We start from the raw sequence: 25990 nt of genomic DNA, 5'->3' as shown, positions 1-25990 counted from the left end.
ATGTACTTGTGCGTATAGCTGTATAAATTCTCATTTAGAAGTTATGTGATGAGTCAGTTTCCGTGCATCTGCTTAGTTTAAATCTAAGTTAGTTCTATTGTTAATAATATAATGCCTCTTTGTTAGTCACTTCCATTCTGTCCTTTTTCCTAGACTTTTGATCTAAAATAAACAATTGAGATTAATCTTAACCTTTCAGTGACGACTAAAGAATGCTTAAGCACTGATTACATTCTTTTTTCTGCCTGTACACATGAGCTCTGACGTGATGTATTTAAAGTTCATCTGTGAAAAAAAAAAAAACCTCTCTGCTATGTTTTTTAATTTGATAACTATATTCCCGATGAAGTACACCACAGAGTAGGGTTAACAAAGGAATGCCGTCCAAAGTTGCGCACAAGATTTTTTTGGCAGGCAGTTACGCCAAATGTCAATCGTTGACAGTGTGCTGCTATCCCGAATTATTATTATTATTATTACTGTTCTTATATCTTACACATTGCGACGCTACCTACCAATTATCCACTACGCCACCTATCGCTTACTAATAGTATTTTTGTATGTTTACGTGCACTCTCTGGCCGATTTGCCTGTTTTTCGATTTCGGGAGGGGGGGGGGAGAACTCCACACTCTGCTAACCGGTGATTAAGTAAAAGAAATAATTTTAGCATTTCAAAGACCGTTCCGAAGTCTTAAAGTTCTCATGCGCCTGTTCATCCTCTTGCCAGACACTTTTGAATTCTGACTGTTTTCCATGAGACCAGGCTCTGCCATCTTTTTTCTCGGAAGGACAGGATAAAAAATTTTCAGGCCAAGAGATAAAATCGACGATATGATGTACTTATTTTATTTTTATTTATTTATTTTTTTCAGACATAATTACGCTTATTTGGGTTTAAAGTTAGTGTTTCCAATCATCATTGCAAATGCTCGTCTGTTTTTTGTCACGATTGTTGGCTAATGGTAATTATATATAAAACACCATTTCAAGCTACCGAATTTGAATGTAAGCAAACATGTACGAATACGTTCGACTAAATACGTTGCACTCAAAACATAGCCAGGTTAGCAACGTGAGTACGAGCGGCTTGGTATCGGTGACAGCGTACGTCGACGAGAGTGCAATATGCGATCCCTGCCGCAACTAGTGTACATATGCAAAGCAGAAGTTGCCAAAGACGATATTGCAACGGATGGATATGGCGGGGTCACACTGATGGATACTGAAACAGGAATTTCATTATTCTATCAAGCAATTCATTAAAAAGAAGATCTTAGTTCGCGGGCGTACAATCATAGGCGACAGGCTGGATCTGGCACGTAGGTCGTAGTTTGCCGCTCTCTGTATAAGACCGTAAATGTAATCGATTTTTTTTGTGTGTGGAAATTTTGTTTCTTTCTGGTTCTGGTAAGTACGACTGATAGCTGAGGTTTCAAAGATTATTGCTCAACACTGAAACCCATTCAGTCATGGAAATTCTATTAAATAAGCACTTCAAATGCGCTCCTATTCATCTTTGGTTCTTCAGGAAAGAGGAAAAAAATATTCATTAAGCATTTGACGCGCGCGCGCGCACACACCCCCACAAAATTGTGGGTGCGAAACGAAATTTTTCGTAAATCACTCAGCATCTCTGAGGATTTTCTGGTTGATAATCATAAAATAATTTAATGGCTGTACAAATCATAAAAACAAAAGCTACTTACGTCAGTTGCTTTCGTTGTTAGGGTTGCACTCGAAAGCAATTTGATGTACGTTAGCCTACGTCAGTGGTGGCGAAGCTTTTTATGTCCGAGTGCCAAAAGTTTGCAAATCGAGTTGCTGACGTGCCGGGCAGTTTTTAGTAAGGGAAAAAATTAATTAATTTATAATATTTTATAAATAATTATTTATAATTTTATAAATATAATATTTTATTTTATTTATAATATTTATTTATATATAAATTTATAATATTATTCAGTGTATAATTGATTATTGTATTATTAAATTGATTTTAATGATGTTGGTTTGAAAAAAAAAAAAAAACGGTAGTGAGAAAAATATTTCTGCATTTTAACTCGCCATGCAAGTCAGCTGAGCAGGAGAAGCAGCAGAAGGATGTCACCTTGTCGGCGAAATGCTTACCACATTTACTCGAATATAACTTGCCCTCGCGTATAACTCGCACCCCTGATTTTACTTTAGGAAAAAAGACATTAAAAAGTTTTGCATATTACCTCGCACACGAAAAATGTTTAAACATGTTCACGTCATAGCGAGAGTAACTCGCTCCCCTCGGTAACAACACGCCCTCCCCAACAGCCGTTATACTGCAGATGCAAGAAAAACAATGAATAAGGTACAGTGGCTTTAGCAGTCTGTGTAATATATTTCTCAACAAATAGTGCGATTTTAGTTAGCGCCGTTTTTATTCCGTTGTCTCTAATTGCACTATTATTGTCCCCTCCCATAGAAACTTTGCTGTATAGACTCAAGCAAAACCATATGTTGCACTGGAACACACTTTTTAATAAAATCTATTGTCAATTACATGAAATAAGTGTTTGTTTTATTGCATTTGAAGTTCTCGATGTCATTATGACCGTCACAAAAGCTAACTTCACATAAAATTCTACCACGAATTGAAACATTCCATATAATTACGGTGACCATACGTCGTATATTTAAGAGCACAGTCTTTTATCTCACTGCTCTGTCCTTTAGATTTTTTTTTTCTAAAATGGCCATTTTGTCTTTTATTTTGTGAATTGAAACAGTAAATTGAATATTGATGCCAATATATTTAAAGATGCAATTCATTAACTTTTCCAAACCTGCATTGATTATTTAAATACAGTGGTACCTCGATTTGGGAACTGGATTCATTCCTGACCGGGGTTCGTATCTCGAAACCGAATTTTCCACTATCTTATGGAAATCAATTAATCCGTTCTCAGATCCAAAAATAAAAAAAAATAAAAAAATAAACTGTTCTCAACAAAATGAAGAAAATGCAAAGAAATGGAGGAATGAGAAGGAGCATTTTTACCCTATAAATATTCATTTTGTATACCATTACATATTAATTTTTATTTATGAAATCTTTGATTTTATATGATTAGTATGAAAATCATCTTGCATTAAATTGTAAAAAAAAAATCAATTTTCTTGTGGCTGGTTTTGTGGTTCAGGAGTTTTCAATTTGTTGTCATCAGTTGCTTCTTTTTGTCTCACAGGTGAGGGAGGTTTAAAAAACCTATCCAACGTTGACTGAATCTGTTGTTTCCTTAACACCATTCAAAAGTGATTAATGACATTGTCATTGAAGATATTGGTGGCTCTACTGGTTGATTTGGATGTCACTTGACCAATAATCAATTCTTGCAATTCGCTGCAAGAATTTGTTTATGTCACGTATTGGAATTACCCCCTTTTTGTTGCTGTCTTCTTCATCCCCTGAACTCTGAAGACATTTGCTTTTCCTCTTCATCCCTTTCTTTCTCCTGCTCTCTTCTTAACTCCTGTAGTTTTCCAGTGGTCAGCTCAACGTTGTGGTCATCTACGTCTTTTCATCAACTTCCAAATGCATGGTCTTGTCCAGGGAGACAACTGTATCTACAATGTCAATTTCGCTTTCAGGTCCTTCCAATGCAGTTCTCAGACACAGTCGGGCCATAACTTTTTCCAGACTGATTTTAGAATTCTCACAGAAACATCCTCCCATGCCTGACTAATAAGACGCAAACAGAAGAACATTGAAGTGATTCTTCCAGAATTCCCTGAGGGTTAATTCTGTGTCAGTGATAACTTCGAAATATCTTTGGAAAAGAGCTTTGGTATAAAGCTTTTTGAAGTTGGAAATAAAATATTGATCCATTGGTTGGAGTGGTGCAGTATTAGGAGGCAAGAACTTAATTTTGATGAAATTAACCTCTTCATCCAAATCTTCTTCCAGCTGTGGTGGAGCAATCTCCATTATAAGGAGAACTTTCTCAGGTAGACCCTTTTCTTGTGGATACCGTTTCACTGTGGGAGCAGACCTCTGTCATCCGCTCGCAGAAGAATTGCCTGGTTACCCAGACTCAGCTGTTACCTCTCCACATAACGCTGAGTTTGTGCCTGTTAACTTTCTGCTTTTTAAAGCCCCTAGGATTTTCAGAGTGGTAAACCAACAGAGGTTTTTATCTTCAGGTCACCACTGGCATTGGCACAAAAAAGCAAAGTTAGTCTGTCTTTCATTGGCTTTTGTTCTGCAATGCCATTTCCTCCTTAGTGATGAACATTCTCTTAGGCATATTCTTCCAGAAAAGCCCAGTTTCTTCGCAGTTGAAAACTTGTTCTGGTCTGTATCCTTCTGACTCCATCAGTTTCTGAACTTCCTTCACGAACCTTTCAGCGGCTTCTTTGTCAACACTAGCACCTTCTACATGTCTAACAACACTATGGATACCGGTTTTATTCTTGAATTTCTCAAACCATCCTTTGCTAGCTTTAAACGCTTCACCGGTGTCTTTGCTAGTGGATGGCAAGTTCTGCGAAAGAACTTCGTAAATAGTTTGAGCTTGTCGAGAGATCATGTTTTGAGATACACCATCTCCTTTCAGTTGCATGTCATTAAATTTCTTCGAGATTTCTAAATTTCTTCGAGATGACAATAGATACTCCTTTGGCCACATCCAGTTCTTTATAAAAATCTGCTTTCTTGACAATCGCAGCTATGGTGGATTTGGACAAGTCATACTGCTTGCACAGATCACTTTGCCTGACTCCTTTCTCGTATTATCCCACAATCTCTTTCTTAATTTCTATTGTGATTTACTTCTTCTCTTCTTTCTTAGTTTTATTTGGCCCTATGTTGAAAATAATACGCTGATCAGTGAATGATGCTTATCTGTCAGATTATTCAGAAAATAAACGCGAAGCTACAATAAACACGTCACTTATAAAAACAAATTTAAATATAAATGACGGCGAACTATTTGAAGTTTCGTGTATTAAACGTTAGGTGACCAGTGAAAAGATCGAAGAATGGCAACAAAATGATGAATGGGTTGAAATTTTTAAAAACGCATCTTTTAAAAACATTTCAAAAATCGTTGAATTTTGCTTATGTCTTCCTGGATCTAATGCCCCCGCTGAACGACTATTTTCATTAGTGAACAATATGTGGACCAGTGAAAGAAACCTAATTAAAAATGTAAACATTGAAAGCATGAATTTATACGAAATGCAACTTTGACATGAATTGTATAGTTTTTTTATTTTTAAAACACAAACCTGACTTATTTAAAAAGAAAGTTAATTCTTGTGAAAAGTATCAAAATTAATTTTTTAAATTAATAATATGATTGTTTAAAATGCTTATATTTCACAATAAACGTTATAAAGCTTTTTAGTTTTAGGGAAACAAATAAACGCAACGTTTCTTTTTATTTATTATGAAACAATTTCTGATTTGTTCTTTATTTTCTCCAAAAAAATATGGTCACTATATATATATAATGCGTGTGTTAGTTCGCCTGCCAGCTCAAAAGCAAGCAAGCAGCAATAAAATTCAACCAAAGGTTGAACCTTTGTGTGAGTTGATCCCACCGGAACGATAAACGACACCCTTTCTTGAATGTGTTAAAACTAAGAAATATATAGCGAATATTGTTATGACAGTTTCAGATGTTATGGAATTCGGTTGAGGAGAATTAGCATTTCAACTCAACACTTGTCGGTTGCTTTTGTCTTTGGGTCGCGCGATCTCTTGTTAATACCACACCAATCATATGCACGTCTTCATGGCTGCTCTCTCGTGTAAAACAAAATTTAACGGGTACGTGTCGTAATAATTAAAAACAAAAGTTGAATTTATAAGAGTATAAAAGGATATCACCTGTAAATCGTTGACGTGCCAGCAAAAGTCTCAGATGTGCCACCTCTGGCACGCGTGCCATGGGTTCGCCATCTATGGCCTCCATCATTCTCCAGTTACTTTTTCGAAAGCTGGAAAAAAAAAGAAATCCTACCTCTATGGCTGAATACGAGGATTTAGCTATGGACAGAGGGATAAGGGCTGCCTCGTTTTGTTCGAATAGAAAACGAAAGCCAGGTGTAAGTATCATAACAAACACATTAATTTTAGTAAATTCTAAATCTTGTATTTGCGACCTTAAATTCTTTTCCCAGGAATGCACTTTCTCTTTCAAGTAGACGCAAAGCCTGGTGGAAATTTTCATTTTCTTTGATTACTTTCATTATTTCTCTTCTTTCCTTTTTCATTTTCACTCTCTTATCAGATTTATAATCCCGTTATTAGTCTTTTTTTTTCTCGAATAGACGTTTTTTAATGCATATTCTCTTTTAATATCCATTGTTTTAGCCATGAACTTTGTGTGACAGTGAGACTTTCCGGGATGAGTATTTTGACTGCGGAGGTCTGATAATTGCAATTATTATAATTATAATTGCGGTAAGAACAGTAAAATGACAATCCGACAACTAATTTTTTATAAAAAAAATTAAAATGAAAAAAATAAGCTTTAACTAAAAATTAAACCCGATTTCAAATAAAAAACCCGACTATTTTGTCCTAAAAATAGTGTTTCGTCACAACTTCCGTATGAATTCATAATTCTATACTGTATATGTAATTCCTGCATGTGTGTGTGTGTGTGTGTGTGTGTGTGTGTGTGTGTACACGTACCGAAGTCAAACCGACTGAACAAAGCAATGCTAATATTTATATTATGTTTGATCGAATCAAAATATTTTCCGAATTTACAGTGAAAATCGAACTTTCTCCTTCCGCTGAAAATAAATTTTGTAGCGAAAAAAATACAACTCAACTACATACCATAAGATTTAAGAGTTGTTAAATGAAATAAAACAGGTCGGCGATCCAAAGAATTTACAATTGGTAACGCGGAGATGGTGATGGGTTGAAGATTTAAAGGTTGAACTCCTTTAAATCTTCGAAAGGTTAAATTCTGTTATAAGAAAGAAATACAAAATTATTTCCTATTAGTTGTTTCACGCTTACTAACAATAGCAATTACATAATTTTATTTTATTACTTTGATAACTTTAAAAAAATCTGCGCCCCATTTCAATCTTTGACACCTCAAAGTGCCCAGAAAAATTCAGATAACTCTAAGAAAACGTGATTTCCAAATTTATCAACAGATTCAAGGCAATGACGATGCTAAGAAGCCTTTTAACCCCTACCTGGTATTAATATAACCCCGTTTTTTTTTTCCTGTATCCCAAACCGATGCAATCAAATAACTGAACAACACGGAGCACACTTTAATAAGTTTATTTTAATCCTTTATCCAAGTGTGAGCAAACAAAGTTTGCGCCTGAAAGTATCTTCAGGACTGGGGTAAGGTGGTGCAACACCAGTGCACTCCTTGCAAAGGTGGAGCAAGAAACCAACACTCCTATCTCAGTATCTCCCATAATGCAAAGCATCTCCTTGCGGATATGTGTAATGCATTAAGGCAAGGGCCACTACCCATACCGGTTTCGACCTTTATTGCGGTCTCGTCAGTGGGAGCCAGGCCCGGTAGTGGAGACACCAAGGCAGAAGCAGTGAGATGTCATCCCCCACCTAGGAGATAGGAGCGATGTTAGCTTGCTCCACCTTGCAACGAGTTTCCCGGTGTTGTATGGCCTTACCCCAGTCCTGAAGACACTTTCAGGCGCAAACTTTGTTTGCTCACACTTGGATAAAGGATTAAACTAAACTTATTATAGTCTGACCAAGTGAAAAACTCTCAACGGAGCACACTTGTTTGTGATAGAATCGCAATGCGTGCGTGTCAGTAACCCTGCTGAATACGTGAGTCGACTAGCAATGGTTGCTCAACGGTTTCAAAATTAAAGTAAACTGTGCTAACGACGTTCTGCAACGCAAATAATTACCGATCGATCAGTGGAAACCCATTGCTAATTGCTCTATAGGGTATTCAGCACCCGAACGATCCGTGCATTATGTGACGCACAAAACGAAATGTCGATTGTGAAAATCGCTCTTACGAGAGCGTCACCTCCGAAGTTGACGTGTGCTAATGTAGCATGATTGGTATTTCGTGAAAGCGAAAGGTCGCTCCAAAAGTCCAAGGTGAATATTTATTTAAACATAAAATAAGCTCCAATAATTGAACGAGTTGAATTTTCGTATCAGCATTTTACATTGAATATTGTTGCCTGATTTAAAGTTTCACAAGTGTAGAGAACAGCTGGAAAACAAGGAATCTTTCGGAACTTTTTTTTTTTCATGATACTTCAGCTGTCCCGAAGACGATAGTTGTATTACACCGGTAGATGAGAAACACCAGTTAGCTAAGAACATTGAAAAATAGCCATGCGAATGCAGAAGTTAGTCTTTAATGTACTCACTCAGCCACCAAGAGGGGATTTATTGTTGTGAAAATTATTTTAATAATTTTCACAACTTACACATGTAACCAATTATATAGAATTTTATCAAAAAAACTTCAGTATATTTCATCCAACGTTACATGGACATAATCAGGGAGACAGGAGGTTAACTACATTCAAAACATGAATCACATGAATCATGCATCTATTAGCTCGTGTCTCGATGGCAGCCGAAGTATATGATATTACACTACTAGAATTCAAAGGAACAATTATAGTCAGTGCAGAGATAAAAAAATTAATAGCAAAAATTATTAATTAAAAAACTTATGACTTATTATTAGACACCTCCAGGGAGTCCAAAGCCTCATCCCGAGAGGGCACCTGCTCTACAACTGTCTCTGCCACTCAATCCACCAAATTACCGCAATTGCACCAACGCCATCTACGGCCGACCACCACCACTAGTATTTCCAAAGTGACTTCCGAAAAACATGGATACTGCTATGCAGTCTGATCCGTTCAGGTTCGACGATTTTGTAGTGTTTCACGTTTCTTTGAACTTGTGAAATATCTCTATGCCGCTGTGTACAATTGACCTCTAATAGTATAAAATAATATACTTTAGCTGCGAGCGAGATACGATCTAAGAGACACATGATTTGATCGTGATTCATGTTTTGAATGTAGTGAACAGCCCTCTCCCTGATAATGTCCATGTAACGTTGGATGAAATATTGGAGTTTTTTGAATAAAATTCCATACAATTTGTTACATGTGTAAACCGTGAAAGTTATTTTAATGTGTAGTGCATATGTTCCATTAAAACTATTTAATGTATTCATTATAAGAGTAATGTTTTTATTGCTGTAATCCGTGCAAAGTCAAACATGTATGGTTCATAATTCTTCAAAATAATAATAATAAATAAAATACAGCATTTTCATTTTTGGGCCTTTTAAAATAATTAGTTCATCTCGTGAAATTTATTCAAGCTGAAAAAAAGTTAGCCACGGATTCTAAATCCAAATATTTGGATAGACGTAATCTCAACACCACTACGTCTGCTATTTCATTATTGCAATTATAAATAACGTAAACGATGAGATGCTGCTGTGGCTCAGTGGTTTTGCATACGCCCCTTAGTTCGCAAAGAGAGCCAGGCTGCAGTCCTATCGATGATGGAACCAAATTGCGAGGTCTCTTCAGTAGATGAGCCAACTAATCCTAAAAGGAATGGGTAGAAGTCTCTCTTGCCAACTCTACTTTTGCTTCGTGATGAAACAGACAAACCAACTGGGAGGACACGCATACATTCAGTGTGTCGAAGCCCTACAGCTGACTCGGTGGCAAGTATAAATAACCCAAGCAAACAGAATAGCATTATGGGAACAGAGCGAAACGAATGCATTTCTCATGCTTGCTGCATGATACATGAGTTGCATCTTTATTTGGTTTTAATTACTGTTTATTATATCATGCACATCAAAATAGTGACAGGAAACATTAGTATAAACAATTCTGAAAAATAATTAACCAGAATTAGTAAACACAACGGGAAGATTCATTTTTGAACAGCTAATGGGCTTTCTTATCACTTTAAGGTTGCCATGTTACTTTGGCCATGATTATATCACCAGCGACATCTAGCGGCGTACTTTCAGGTTATAAATGTTTATATAAATGAATCAGTAATTCAATATATAATAAACAAAACGGGAATTTCCCCAGATAAATAAAAATAAATACTTCTCCTTAAATTCTTTTCACTCTTCAACTTCCTTTTCTCCCTTATTTATTTCTTTCCTATACTATTTTTCCCCCTCAAATAATATAACATATTTAAGCTTTTCTTTATAATTAAAGATTTCTTAATAAAATTTTCTTATAATTAAAAAATTATAAGGTTTTTTGGGGAAGTTTACAGTATTTAAGCAGTAAATAATATTTTTTGTTCTTATCATGTAGCCATGTTCCATGCAAAGGCTTTTATTGTGTTGCTGTTGTTGGTGGCCCTTGTGCCAAACGATCTCAGTCATGCCACAGTCATGAGGGTAAGTAATTTTAATGAGCCACCTATTTACAACTAGGAACATATGTGGAGAAACATTACCAGAATTTAAATATAGCACTACGGTTTTAACAAGGAACATTTTTAAGAAGAGGCGATGACTACTTCGATAAGCATTAAAGGAAGTGCTAATACACTGCTTGGAAAGAAGTAAACGGACACCATTGTGTGGGGTGAACAACAAACAACTGTGGCGTACAACTTAATAAGATGTAGGACCTTTTTTTGCTGCGATGAATGCAGCAATCCTTTAGGAGATACTTTTTACAAGCATACGATAGCAATCAGGGACTTTTGACCATTCTTCCTGTAGCATGTATTGGGGCCGTGGACTGTTGTGGGGCAGACTTCCTTTAACCTCACCCGACGCTCCAGTTCATCCAGCAGATGTTCAATAGAGTTGAGATTAAGGCTCTGTAGAGGGCAGTCAAGTGTGATGACGTTCATGTCCACAAACCACGCAATTACAGCAGCAGCAACATGGTGCATTTTCTTTCTGAAAGAAACAATGGTCAGTTCTGTAGAGACGCCACAAATTTGGAAGTATTGCATTGTCCAGAATATTAAGATACTTCTCGGAGTTCCATATTAGTGGCACCGCAAACAGAAGTCCGAGGCCAAACCAAGAAAATAGGACCATACCATCACAATGCTACCTCCAAATTTCATAGTTGGAGTTACGCACTTTGCTAAGAGACGTTCATCGGGCATCCGCCACACCCACACCTATCTACCTTCTTGGTAGATGATGTAGCGTGATTCGTTTCTGTAACACAGCTTTCCAAGCTTCAAAGTCCCACTGTGCACGCACTTTGCAATGTCCAGTGAAGAGAACGCTGCATGTTGGTTCGGAATATGTCGGGCTTGCATATTGTGGTGCCACCGTGAAAACCCATATTGTGAGCCTCTGTTCTGAATGTTTTTGTGCAGATTGCACTCGATGCCAGGAACTTCGCATTCCACATCACTTATTAACGTAGGATGACCGAATTTTTCAACAGTTTGCCAAATAGATAGGCCTGCAATATTGCATTATATATCACAATGTCTCTTTCAAACTCCGTCATTTAACTCCTTGCAGCCATTTTACCCGGACACAGTTGCACGTGGGTGTATCATGTTCCTTCAGTTTAGACCAGCAACAAACACGTGACTCGTTATATGGCACGATGCCCATGGCTACGTTCATGGACTTCTTTTCAAGTAGTGCATTTCTATATTGATTTAGGGCTAGGTGAGATCATCAGTTAATATTAGGTTATACCTTTCTTCCATTTTTCCTGCTCTCCGAAATCCTTGTAATAGTGTAAAGTGTGATATCTCCCGCATGAACCCCTGACAATTGTTTGGGATTCAACATGCGTTTGGCTTGTACACAACTCCTCCACAACTACACTTTATCACGAAAACCAACAGCAGAGTTCAGTATCTAACGTTCTGTTGCAAAAATGCACAACGGAGGACCTGAACTTCTAGATGGAAGAATCCATTGAGGAACAACATAATCGTTTCCACTATTCTTTACTTATATGATTTGTTCACTATTTCTTGAATTTATTTTCCATCTTTCTCTTTTTACGATGCCAGACACAAGTTATTTCGAATGATGTTATTTTGCTGCCATCGCTTGAGCTAATCGACTAATATAAATAGATGATAAATGATAAATAGATGATAAATGAAAAAAACGACTAATAGAAAGAGATGGTACATTCCACCGAGGTGGAATGTATCATCTCTTTCTCTAAGGTGGCATTTCTTTGTCCAGAAGTTTAACTATGGATCTCTTTCCTGTGTTACTCTTGTATTCGGCAGTCTTATTAGCTAAGGTCCATGGGTCTCGATACCCTGATCTCTTGTATTTAAGGATTTTTCCATCTTTAGGGATGCTTGTTTAGCTATTTTTATATCTTGGACACCTTTAATTTCTCGCCAAACTGACCATACAACATTTATGAGTACATACAAATAAATACAGGTATAGTTTCCCCACCGATTAGAGATCCTTCTGCGCATGTCAGAAAAAGGAGAATCCATTCCGATAATAGGGTAATCAATCTGTCTTCTGGGATGAGTTTGTTTATTATTACAGGTCGGAAAATTTAGCTTTTCTTTTACGAACATTGCTGTTTTTAAAGTGTAACTATTTTGTTTGTATAACAGGTGGAAAAATGTACTAGAGTATTAACAAAATTAAAAAAGGTATAGCATAAAACAAAAATGTAACTAAGTTTATTTTTAAGAAAGTTTTCTATAAAATAAAAATAATTATACAGAAAAACAGAAATTTTTTCAAATGAACTTAGATATTCTAAACTCTCAGTTGAGAGAACTGAGACACTTTAATGTCCTAAACCGATTAATTATTTATGACTTCTTGTTACTCTTTTAACAAACCCATGCAAAAAAAATGTTGGAAAAAATACCATTATCAAATCCTTTTAATCTTCAGTCATCTGAATCGGTGTCCGAATCGCCATCACCTTCAGTTAAACTGATCACCAAAGGTTCGCATAATTCTTCGATAATTCCATCTCTGTCCCAATACATATTTTCCAATGAGGTGACATGAGAGCAATAATTTTCCCCACTTTTGAACTGTAATACTTTCAATCGCCTGTTCTGAAAGCTTAAAAAGTTTCGACATGTCAATATCTTCAGTTACGTTGCGATGGCGAATGAAACTTTTCACTTCTGCCCAAACCTACTCAATAGCATTAATATCGCAATGTTATGGTGGTAGCCTCAAAGCTAGAAATCCATGCTCTTTGAGCATCGTGTCGAATTTAAATAGTTTAGTTGTGGGCGAGTTTCTTTTGACCAAATTAAGCAATTTAATTTTTCGCATATCCGGGGAATGAGAAATGTTATTTGCAGAGAGCCAATCCATAAGAACTTGCTTCTTATTAGACCAATTTGGAACTTTGTTTAATCGAATAGAGTGATATGAAGCGTTATCAATTATAACAACAGCATTTTTAGGAAGGTTTGGAATCAGTTTTTCTTCTGCCCACTTTTCGAAGATCGTAGAATTCATTTGCCCTATGGTAATTTCCAATAGTTGAATTGGCTTTGTATTGTAAGTTTGAATTCGGTAAAAAAACCCATTTCTCCACCCGCACACAAAATGTGTTTCATCGAGATACACAATCGGTCTTTTCTCCTCCCTGAAACGTCTTATTGCTCTCAAATATTGCGTTCTACATAAAACAATGTCACTTCGCTCCATGATAAGTTTCCTTTTATTCTGGGACTTTTTAAAACAAAATCCGATTTCATGAAGTATTTTCCTTAAAGTTTCTATTTCCCAAGGAAAATTAATTTTTTCTTTAAGCACAGACAGGAATCAATTTCGTAACAGTTGGCACTCTTTTCTCGACCACGTAAAATTCATGAATAGCTATTCTTATAACGTCTACATCAAAATCATTCAAAGCTACGGTTTCGATGGTTTTCTTTCTCTGGCGCTTTTTTTTTTAGGAGATTTAAATTTTGGCTTACCTTCACCTTTTGATTCCCTACGAATTCTTTTAACAGTCGACCCCGATACGCCCACAATTGCACTTGCACGTTTTATGACTTGAGAAAGGGGAACAAGAAGACGGCCTTCTGACGATTCTTTTTCTCAGAATATCAGCACATTATTCAATATTCTTTTGCAAGAGCTACTGAAACGTGTAACAATAGAACTTGTTGACTGTACTGGATCCATCATACAAATTAATAATAAAAAATAATGCAAAAAAAGCGACAACAAAAATCAAGCTAGTACTAGTACAGTGATAGACAAGAAAGCACGTGATTTCGCATGTTGGCGACCAATTCGTACATCCTTCATTTCTTTCTCCCCTTCAACATGAATCGACTATTCTTGGCAAAATGCCAAGGATAGACCTACAAACGGTGGGCGAACTTCACCCTCGTATTATTAATACGCGTTTTGGTTCCTATAAAATCTAGCGTAGTGCGAAACTGTGCAATATGTGACTAAGAAAGTACAAAAAATGGGGTTATGTTCCAAAAGTTAACAAATACACCATTTTATTTTTAACTGTTCGACAACTTTATTTATTTTCATGACACCTTCCCCTTTTTTTAAGACGATTCAAAATTCGTATCTTTGAATCCAGCTTCCTTTGAGCGGTGCTTGTTTTACTTTCATTAGGCGTAATTTTGGGCAGGTATTTAATTCACTACAAAAATTACTGCAAACTCTTCTTAAGAACACTTTACTAATACGTACTCTGAAAATTTATAAAAGATAAAATAAATTCACGAACTGCATGCTTCGAAGTCACAATTTTTAGCGGTCTCAAAAAAAGCACAAGTTTGGTAGCACAGAACCAACTAAATAAAATACGGGCATTTCCTAATTTTTTGCATAACTACTAGAGAGTCGCAAGCACACACAAAAGGACATGTCGAAAAATTATATCCAGCATATCGAAATACTATGTTATGCGAAGTTCGCGCAATTCTCTAACTCTGTTAGAGCGAAACCCTGTTGTAGAAGGAAGTACTGTGTTATACGGGGATTGCCTGTACTCATTAAGATTAGGAAAAATCGCCTGTTTTCTAGCACGCCATAGGGATGTTCTCAACCTCGGCTGGTGGTCAACTATCTACTGATTTCAAAAAGTGTCCACAGTGCATCCCGCACGTTTATTTATTTTTTTTTTAGTTTTGTCTGTTTTAATATCTAACTTGTGGTAATCTCTGGAGAAGAAATTACAACACTTTATTTACGTTTAGCTTTCATCGGAGTTCTAAACCCTTCTTCCCTGGTGCTATTATTTTCTCTATATCTTTACTGTTTTTCCAGTAGAGCCCTATCATCAGTAAATCTTAGAGTATTATAATTTTTTCTTCCTATCGATATTTTACCAATTCGTGTCTCCTTAAAAAATGACTCGATACAATTTCGACGGATAACGCATCTCTAATTTCTTTAATTTTTCGTTCCAGTTCATTTTAATCTTCGTATGGAAGAGAACAAAATGTATCCCGCATTTTCTTCCAAAATAGACGAAGATACCTGCTTTGAGCTTTTCAAAATTTTCTAAAGTGATCAGGGCCTTACGAAAATCCGAACCTTTTGGCACGAGTGGATCCGGCATTGCACTACTTAAACTCGGCACGTGAATCTGCGTATTCGCTTTTTATTAGAATACTTTTTTCATTGAAGATTTCACTGGTTTAGCAGCTGTTTGGGACATTACTACAAACGTTTGTTCTTCCTGTTCTTTAACGAGAGCCAACAGCTGTCGGACCAGCGTCTTTCCTTCTGTTTGGTAGAAAACCTAGATGGATACTTATTGTTCTTTGGTTTAACAACTTAAAAATATATTAAGCTAAGAATACACCGTAAGTTATATTTTGAAAGATACTGAACACTAAATAAATAAATTACTTGAAAACAAAGTAGTGAAATGGTGATATCCAACGGGTGGCTCATAAAACTCACTAAATTAAGTTTCCTGTTGCGGGCACTCGAAAAAATGGTCAAGTTACGATCTTTTCACATCACTGCACGGTAAGAACACTTTCATTTATGCGTACAGTAAATCATCACGCGTCGCTCTTCTTGGATGCACATTTGCAAATGTATGCACGTTTTCTGGGTTTTGATATTGTCCAACAGTCACCTATGAATATCGCATGACTTTCTATACTTGGCAAACAATTCCTGAAAGGAATTCGAAATATCGCGATCCATTTCAGACACATTGACAATTCACAGAGAAGCATGAAGTCCCATCTTTGTTTTTTTTTTTTTTTTTTTTTTTGGCAGAGATGTCAATGCTTATTAATATTTTGGTGATTTTATCACTACTGTAAAATATCTTATTTTTTTGTTTATTTCAAATTTTTCTTATATTTATTTTTATCCGATCTTACTAAATCTCCAAATAAATCTTCACTTAATCTACCGGCTGCTCCAATGTTAAATTACGTTAATTTTTGATGTACCTTTTACCTATCTACCTTACTCATTTTTTTGTCTTAAGTCTCATTAATTCCTTACACATACAAATCTTATTTCTCTATCTGCTTACCTCTAAACATATTGCATGATGGTGCACTGCATTGACAACAAAGCGACTGCTTCAGACTAGAGCCAATCCCTTTCTTAAAATTCTGGTACTAACCCCGTTTCTAATTTTGGAAAAATTTATTTGTTAACGCTGCGCCGTCCAAAATTATTAGACTAGAGAAGCTTCGTCGTCTGGGATAAAACACTCAGAATGGCACAATATTCAATATTCATACAATTACTATTCCAAAGTTCATCAAAACGTATGTGTCTCAATTTTACTGCAGTCATGGCTATCCCAAAAATTCTGATTCGCACAGGTTCTACTTTATGAGTGGTGCATTTAGAACATAGATCAGGCCAGTTATTAGGTTGACCAGAAAGGATTTATTCATTAAAAAATACGGTACGATTACAGTTAATTACTTAACTAAAACTAATTCAATCAAGCAGGTGTAACCTGGGCATTCTTGAACTTTCTCAACATGAAGCAATATCTAATACTAAACACATTACAACTTCCTTCTAATTACTTAACATTCTTGGGTAATCCTTTACCAAATCTTGGTCTCAGGAACTATAACACTATAACTGACTATAACAAAACTATAGATGGATGGGCAAATGAATCGGGGTGTAAGTTTAATGCAGCAAAATGTAAGGTCTGGAGGTTTGGGACACATCGATGGGATGCTGCATTCTCTATGGGAGGAATTATACTGGAGGAAATAGGGGAGACAAGAGATCTGGGGTTGGTGATTGATAGAAACCTGAAATTTAGGGGACATATTGTGAAGGTAACACAGAGGATTGCTGCAATTATGAGAAGGACACTGACCTGCAGAGATAAAAGAGTTATCATTCCGTTGTATAAGTCTCTGATCAGACCACACTTACACTATTGTTCTCAGATTTGGTCCCCAGGATTTGAAGGGGATAAATTAACTATGGAAAGGATACAAAGACGGATGGCAAAGATGGTTTCAGGACTGTACAAGGATAGTTATGAGGATCGGCTGAGGGAATGTGGACTGCAGAGTTTGGTAGATAGAAGAAGGAGAGGTGATATGATTGAGACTTTTAAACTGTTGAGAGGTGGTTACAGGGTTGACACTGGGGAGTTCTTTGGCTTGGTTGAACAGCGGGAAGGAGTGATGACAAGAGGCCATCCCTGGAAGTTACGAAAGGAAACTGTGAGCAAGAGGGTGAGGAGTGGTTTCTTTGTATGGAGGGTAGTTGAACCGTGGAATGCATTGCCTGATGGAGTGGTGAGAGCGAGAACGGTCAATGAGTTTAAGGAGTGGTATAATAGACTTTGTGTTTCTTAGGGGGGGGGACCTCCCCTCGATGAGTCTTGACAGACTTTATGTTCTTAGGAAGGACCTCCCACGATGAATCGTTTGACTCCATGGAGGCCTGAATAATAATAATAATATACTCAATCACAACACTTTGCAAGTCCTCATACACAGAGCTATAACATTCTATGTGTGGATCAGATGCTAAAGTCCTATTACACTTCGAAAGCCCAATAACTTATCAGTCCTATCTTCATTACAATTTAACATTCCTGTATATACAAAGAATTTAAAAAGTTCTTACATTACTGGGGCATTAGGATCACTCTGGCTTTCTCTCTCTGCTTTATTCTTACGGCTCGTTGTTTCTTCCTCCGGTTTACTGCTCTTAGAAAGGACTGGCTAGCGATTACGTTCACGCTTCACTTCCTTCGTTATAGGCGAAGCTGGTCGGCGGGGATATCGGTCCACGTGGTTCCGCATATCATCTCGGCCTATGCTGATTATACCACTGTGTCGAGGCCTATGCTCGCGCTGTATCTCTGTTTGACCGCATAGCTGCCTATGGACATCGTCCTTCTCGACCGCACTCGAACTTCCTTCTCCGGGAACTACGGGAACAAGATGGAAAAAGAGCCCCGAATTGGCGTTGTCAATATTTTCAACCTCTTGTTTTCACAAAGACACTTAATACTATAGAGTATTGCATAAGGAAATTATTAAATCATGGATTTTATTGTTATTTCACATTTACCAATATACAAGTATTTCTCCGAGAATTTTGATACTTGTTAAATCTGAATGAAAGGTAGTCCAATAAATTTCTCCTTCTTTCAAGATTAATACTACTTGGCAAGGCTTCATTGCAAGTAACTATTCATTTATAGGAGCGAATATCGTTACTTGTTAATAGATTAATATAAGAGAATTGGCAATATATTTTACTTTGGATTTTATTAATAAAATATATTTTGATGTACACATCAGTTCTGCTGACCAACACAGACGTTCTTCATAAAAAGTTAAGAAATAAACTACATACGACTTGCTTATACTAATTTCGTCATGTTTGTAACTATTTAGTCGGCAGACGCAATTCGTGTGCAGTTCTTTGATTTGATATCACTGATACTTCAAATAATAACCAAGGGAAGAATAACGACAAATTTAGAAAACTGGTTCCTAAAGATTGTTTGCTTCCCAAATTGCATTGTTTGTTCAACTTCTGGTGAGTCTGCTAAACCGACATGAGTTTCCACTCATATTCATTACCACATTATTCGTTCAGCGTTCAATGCTGACACATCATAGACACTTCACATACCGACATTACAATATTAAATTTTGGTTTGTGTGTTAAATAACCGAGATTTCTGCTTAAATTGCTATGGATGGAACAAGTTTGAAATGAAGAATTAAAGTGAAATGGACTTTGACCAAAATAAACTCCAATGCATTTATTGAGTTATGGGCCGTTTTATAGAAGGATACGTGCAGAACATCGAAACCGACCTAAAACTAAAGATCGATTCTTTAGTAAATTAAAAAAAATATAAAGATTGCTAATCAAATTTATTTCTTAAATTTGATTAGCAAAACGATCTTGTGTTAGGTTTCCCAAATTGATTGCGGCTATCCATCCCGTTTTCTTTAATTGATATTTAAATTAATATTGCCATTGCCACCGATTTTACCGTAAAATGACGATGAAATTTAATTTTTAATTAAATATTTAATTTAGTATTAATTTTATGTAAACCGTTCACCAGTTATTCTTTAAGAGTTGTATTTTGAGTTGACGAGATCGGAGCTCGTAATGAACGATGACTTAATTAATCTGTAGAATGGACATAGTTTAGTTCTCTCTCTTTTTCAGTTTAAAAATTTATTTCTTAAATTTCTCATAAATGATTTAAAAAGTTTAGAAATTTTAAGTTACCCACCATTCTTACAACACCGAATCATGGCGTGTTTTGAGCCAAATACTTCACCTAACGGCATTTAACGTTAAAATTAATGAATCAGAAATAATACATTCGAAGTAGTTCAATCAATTTGTTATTATTATCTATTACATTAATTCTCCTGTATTTGTCTTTCAGGTGTTACATTCTGCTTTTCAGAAGCGATCAGCACGAAGGTAAATAAATAATAATAAAAAAAGCTATAGGAATTGAAGATTCATGTTAATTTGAAACATTGATCCAAAAAGAAATATTGCTGCCTCTCATTTTTAAACACTACACATCTCAATGTAGCTAATACACTTTATTAACAAAACGTATTGAACTACAATCACGTCTACCTTTCGACAGAAGGCAGTGGTGATGGTTTAATTTCTAAATTAAATCTATAAAGGTTTCACATAATTATTCCTGGATGGTATCATTAATTGAAACTCCGATTACATAAAGGGTCAAATTTATTTTGTCAGTGAAAAGTCAGTTTATTTGGTGGTTCTTAGGATACGATCTAACACATTGTTAATCACCAACCAGAATACCAGACCCTCACGTTTCTCCAAATACCCTGGACCTTCGCTTAACCTGCTCTCTCTCCAAATATATATCAACGCTTTTCTTGGTAACTTTGACCATAACAATGTCTCCTTTTCTATAGATCAACCCGCACCCAATCAATCTGAATCTTGTATATTTGGCATGCTAATTGATGCTAATTGGAGTTGTTTCCGTGAATTCTTTTCTTCGCTTCCTTTCATCGATTTTTTATTTAAATACTTTCTCCTACTGAATAACTAAAGTAATCTGAGTCAAATACTCCTCCCTATAACATATATAAATCGTGAATGAAGATTTCGTGCTCCTCTCCATATAAAAAAAATCCAACCACATTGCACGTCTCGATTCTCAGAAAATACATGCGGTCCAAGATGTAAAAAAATTCAGGATCTTTCATTTTGCTCAAGTACAAAAAACTGCCTTTGCATTTAGTGTACTCTATAGCTTTAAAAAATAAAATAAAACAACTCTGCACATCCAAATCACTGATAGAGCCAAATGGAGAAAACTGGCCACCTACTCAAATGGCAGTTCTGGCACTTCGTTAAGACTGTACAAAAACTCTTTTCTCTTCCCATTTCCTTTCTCTCTTTCTCCTCCTGGTGATATCATGCTAACATCATACGAAGACAAGGCTGGCCTCCTAGCAACAACTAATTACTTCCACTGCATCACTGACAACATGCATTTCTTTTGCTAGAAATACATCAGGAAAATCTTCAACTTGGACACTAATAAATCTTCTAGTTCAAATGCTGGTCGAGTGGATAGCGAATCCAATCATGCACAAGTCTGAGTTGGACTCTACCATGTGTGTGTGTGGGGGGGGGATGTTTTCTGAACGTCTTTAGCTGACAGATTAATTACATCGCGTAAGAACCTTACTTATTAAAGGCCTAATTATATGCATTTAAATTAAATTTAAAATCAAATCTAAATTACATATTAAAATATAATAACAGCGAATAATTTGCTGGAGAGGAGATGGAATAGGTACAGAGAGAGTAGTAGGGTGGCCACTTTTGACAAGATAAAGATAAGGAATCGTGATGTGATTGGTTGTTGAGATGGAATGTTTGGAATTTCCCTGAGGGCAGATGTGTCAGTGACATCAGTTCTTGTGTTTTGTTCACGTATGGAATTATGGGTGTGGATTACAGATAAGAATTCGTGTCGTGATTCGTGGGGCACTTTGAACAACAACATCAAGATAAGGAATCGTGTCGTGGATGTGTGTTGTTATCGGATGAAGATAAGTGACGTTATTTGCAAATAAGTAACATTATTGTTTTGAATGGAAAAGGAAGATTATTAGTGGATAAGGATTCGTGGCATGATTGGTGGGACACTATGAACAAAATAGGGGAAGGGTGAATCGGAGAGCGACGTCAGTGTCGTGGATGTGTGTTATGAGTTGTAGATAAGTAAATGGGTTGCGTATTGCATTACGGGTGATGGATAATGATAAGATAATGTTTGGAATTTCGCTGGGCCCCCTTCTTCTGTCAGAGACATCACGCGGTGTGTTTGGTTTGCATATAGCATTGTGGGTCTTTTAGAGATAAGGAATAGTGACGTTATGTGTTTGGAAATTTCGGGGGAACATATGTCACTGTGATATCACATGGTGTTTTAGTTGCCTATGGAATTTTGGGCGATGTTTTTGAGATAAGATATCTTGGAAATTTCCCAGGGTGACAAACATCCGTCATTGTCATCAAGTTTTGTCTTTGGATGTCTATAGATGGCAGTACTAATTTTCCAGTATAGTTTGGGGTATTTCTTTCCCGTTAAAGGCTATGGGAAATCTTAGAGTAGAGCCGAACTGGCGGCAGCGTCTCGAGTTTTTCATAATAATTTAATTATATGCTGGCGTTCCCTCAAACACACTTTTTTCTTCATATACATAACTCATCCGTCTACATTTAAGATCTTAAACTTCATTACTTTTCTAATTAATGTTTGGCTATTGGTATTTTTTACTTAACTGTCAAGAGAAAAACTAAATGGCATTTAAAAAATAAATTAAAATAAACAGACAGTTAAATGGATTACAACACGTTTTGTATGTAGTCTAGAAATTTTAATGATAATTTAAATTACTTCCAGTTTTTCCAGAATGGTTCTTCTAAATGCGAATATTCCAAAAAAGATATTTCAAAATAGTTGAATTTTATATCCACAACACACTCTCACACACGATTTGAAAGAACAATATTTCTGTAAAGAACCAGAAAATCTAGTTGACTACATCCTTCAGATTTCTATCCGATTGGTTCTGTTCCTTAATTCCTTCGCATGGTTCTCATGCTATGTTTTCCCCAAGCTATCTGTCCCCAATGACATTGCAGTGTTGAGCCTACTAGCGACTTCCAGTTTTTGGAATTCTGGTCGATTTGTTATTAAGACTCGTAATTTTTTCCCCTCTATTTTACTTTAAAAACCAGTTAACTACATTTTTCTAGCCAGAATGACTGAGCAATAAATAAATGACTGATTGTCCTTCTCTGACTGATTCTATCTTCGATTCCTTGTGCTCTTAATCTATTTTTGTAACTGAAATTTATTTTATTTATTTTTCTTTTGCATTAGCAAGTTAAGTAACGGATATTGAGAAAAACAAGGTTTTGAACTCTGTTAGCGTTTTCTTTTAGAATCCAAAGACACAATTACATTATTAGCTAAAAGAAAACGCTAACAGAGTTCAAAACCTTGTTTTTCTCAATATCCGTTACTTAACTTGCTAATGCAAAAGAAAAATAAATAAAATAAATTTCAGTTACAAAAATAGATTAAGAGCACAAGGAATCGAAGATAGAATCAGTCAGAGAAGGACAATCAGTCATTTATTTATTTATTGCTCAGTTATTCTGGCTAGAAAAATGTAGTTAACTGGTTTTTAAAGTAAAATAGAGGAAAAAAAATTACGAGTCTTAATAACAAATCTATGAGAAACTACTAGCGACTTCCAAAAACTGGAAGTCGCTACTAGGCTCAACACTGTGATGTCATTGGGGACAGATAGCTTGGGGAAAACATAGCATGAGAACTGTGTGAAGGAATTAAGGAACAGAACCAAACGGATGGAAATCTGAAGGATGTAATCAACTAGATTTTCTGGTTCTTTACAGAAATATTGTTCTTTCAAATCGTGTGTGAGTGTGTTGTGAATATAAAATTCAACTATTTTGCAATATCTTGTTTGGAATATTCGCATTTAGAAGAACCATTCTGGAAGGACTGTAAGTAATTTAAATTATCATTAGAAATTCTAGACTACATACAAAATGTGTTGTAATCCGTTTATTTTAATTTATTTTTTAAATGCCATTTTAAATGCATTGACTGTTAAGTAAAAAATACCAATTGCCAAACATTTTGTAAAAAAGATAACGTTTATTAGAAAAGTAATGAAGTTTAAGATCTTAAATGTAGACAAATCAAAACATTCGGATGAGTTATGTATATGTGAAGAAAAAGTGTGTTTGAGGGGCACTCCAACATATAATTAAATTATTGTGAAAATCTCGAAACACTGCCTTTTCCGACTCTACTCTACTCTAAGAATTCCCATAGCCTTTAACAGGAAAGAAATACCCCAAACTATACTGGAAAATTAGTACTGCCATCTATAGACATACAATGATGACAATGACGGATGTTTGTCACCCTGGGAAAATTCCGAGATATCTTATCTCAAAAACATCGCCCACAATTCCATAGGCAAACAAAAACACCATGTGATATCACAGTGACATATGTTCCCCCGAAATTTCCAAACACATAACGTTGCGATTCCTTATCTCTAAAACAACCCACAATGAATTATGCGAACCAAACATGCCATGTGATGTCCCAGACAGAAGAGGGCCTGCAAAATTCCAAACATTCCATACTTTATCTTATTAGCCATCACCCATAATGTCACCGCAAACCATTTACTTATCTACAACTCATAACAACACACATCCAGGACACGGACGTCGCTTCCCCCATTCACCCTTCCCCTATTTTGTTCAGTGTCCCACCAATCACGCCATGAATCCTTATCCACTAATAGCTTCCTTTCCATTGAAAACAATAACGCCACTTATTTAAAATTAACAACATCCACGACACGATTCCTTATCTTATCTTGATCTTGTTCAAAGTGCCCCACCATTCACCACACGAATTCGCATCCCTAATCATCACCCATAATTTCATACGCGAACAAAACAGAACTGACACATCTTTCCCCAGGGAAATTCCAAACATTCCATCTCAACAACCAATCACATCACGATTCCTTATCTTTATCTTGTCAGAAGTGCCCCACCATTCACAACACGAATTCTTATCTCTACCATCACCCATTATTCCATATGCGAACAAAACAGAACTGACACATCTTTCCCCAGGGAAATTCCAAACATTCCATCTCAACAACCAATCACATCACGATTCCTTATCTTTATCTTGTCAGAAGTGCCCCACCATTCACAACACGAATTCTTATCTCTACCATCACCCATTATTCCATATGCGAACAAAACAGAACTGACACATCTTTCCCCAGGGAAATTCCAAACATTTTCCGAACTCATGACGTCATCATCTCAACCAATCGCGTCACGATTCCTTATCTTATCTTGATCTTGTCACAAGTGGCCACCCTACTACTAGAGCGTTTGTTGGTTGTTTCCTTAGATCACAATACATGGGTGGCCTACTGCTGCATCACAAGTTGCGAGATGGCAGAACTACTTGATAGTGTGGGCATAGGCGCAGTGCCATTCGAGGATTGTTCAAGACAACATCAATCACTAATTATAAACTGACATTTACCAGACAGATTAATATCTTGAGATTATATTCATTTTGGCTACAGAAAAGATGCTCTGAAGATGACCATTGATATGATACTTGACACCTTAGTTTTAAAGCTCCATCGTATTTGCGGGATCCAGTCTTTTTCTTTACGCTGCCGAATAATAGAATAAAAATAAGTATCTGTGATTAGTATAGTGTAGATTCTGACCCATTGAACCCTCCTGATTTATTTACTGTTCGCTTTCATTTACAGCGCACCTGAAGCTTGCGATTGTAGTCAAACACCTTTGCCTTCATGCTGCGGATGAGTGCTCGGATGGAAGGACCCACGATTCGTTAACGAGGACCAGGAACCCGATAAATAAACCGCAGCTAAGCACCGGTTATCTAAGCATAATATTTTGTTTTCGCTTCATGTATCTAAATAATTATCAGGGCTCATGAGATGATTTCCTAAAAATGTAACAAACTTTAAAATTTATTTGTTATAAATTAAGACGCTTTTAACTGATCAAAATTAAATTGTTGAATGCATCTTTAGATCTCAAATTTCTGATTTTTTTAAATTTATTATTTGTATTTGAGTTTCAGTAGCAAAATACTCACAGTGAGTAAATTCATTTAATTCCATAAACCACCATACTTATATATGTACACTCTCCATTGAAAATTTGTAAAGTGTAAAATTACACTTTTCAAATTTTCCATTGAAAATTTGAAGTGTAATTGTGATCTACCTCGATCTTTGAATGATGCCTTCTGCGGGTCACCTATCGAACAAATCTTCGAAGAAAGCGAGCCAGAAAAATTTTCTGCGCTTTCTGTATTTTAATTTTCTCTTTAGCCATACCTGCACAAAAATATTACGTCAGATGGCAGCACTATTGCCTTTTTCGTTTACG

The 25990-nt window shown here is 36.1% G+C and overlaps 1 long non-coding RNA gene across 1 annotated transcript in view; it reads left to right on the top strand.

Annotated features, from left to right (window-relative positions):
- Nucleotides 1-25628, top strand: part of LOC150103759 (uncharacterized) — a 40360-nt gene extending 14732 nt beyond the window's left edge. Inside the window, exons 2-4 of the long non-coding RNA XR_016548707.1 lie at nucleotides 10323-10408; nucleotides 19860-19897; nucleotides 25342-25628. This is a non-coding gene — a long non-coding RNA (uncharacterized LOC150103759). The remainder of the gene's footprint in view (nucleotides 1-10322; nucleotides 10409-19859; nucleotides 19898-25341) is intronic.
- Nucleotides 25629-25990: the final 362 nt, after the last annotated feature.

This window comes from Typopeltis vanoorti, chromosome 8 (assembly GCF_054136105.1).
Source record: "Typopeltis vanoorti isolate ZY-2024b chromosome 8, IOZ_Tvanoo_1.0, whole genome shotgun sequence".
Taxonomy (NCBI): domain Eukaryota; kingdom Metazoa; phylum Arthropoda; class Arachnida; order Uropygi; family Thelyphonidae; genus Typopeltis; species Typopeltis vanoorti.
The sequence above is the reverse complement of the archived record's forward strand: the minus strand, read 5'-3'. Positions and strand labels throughout refer to the sequence as shown.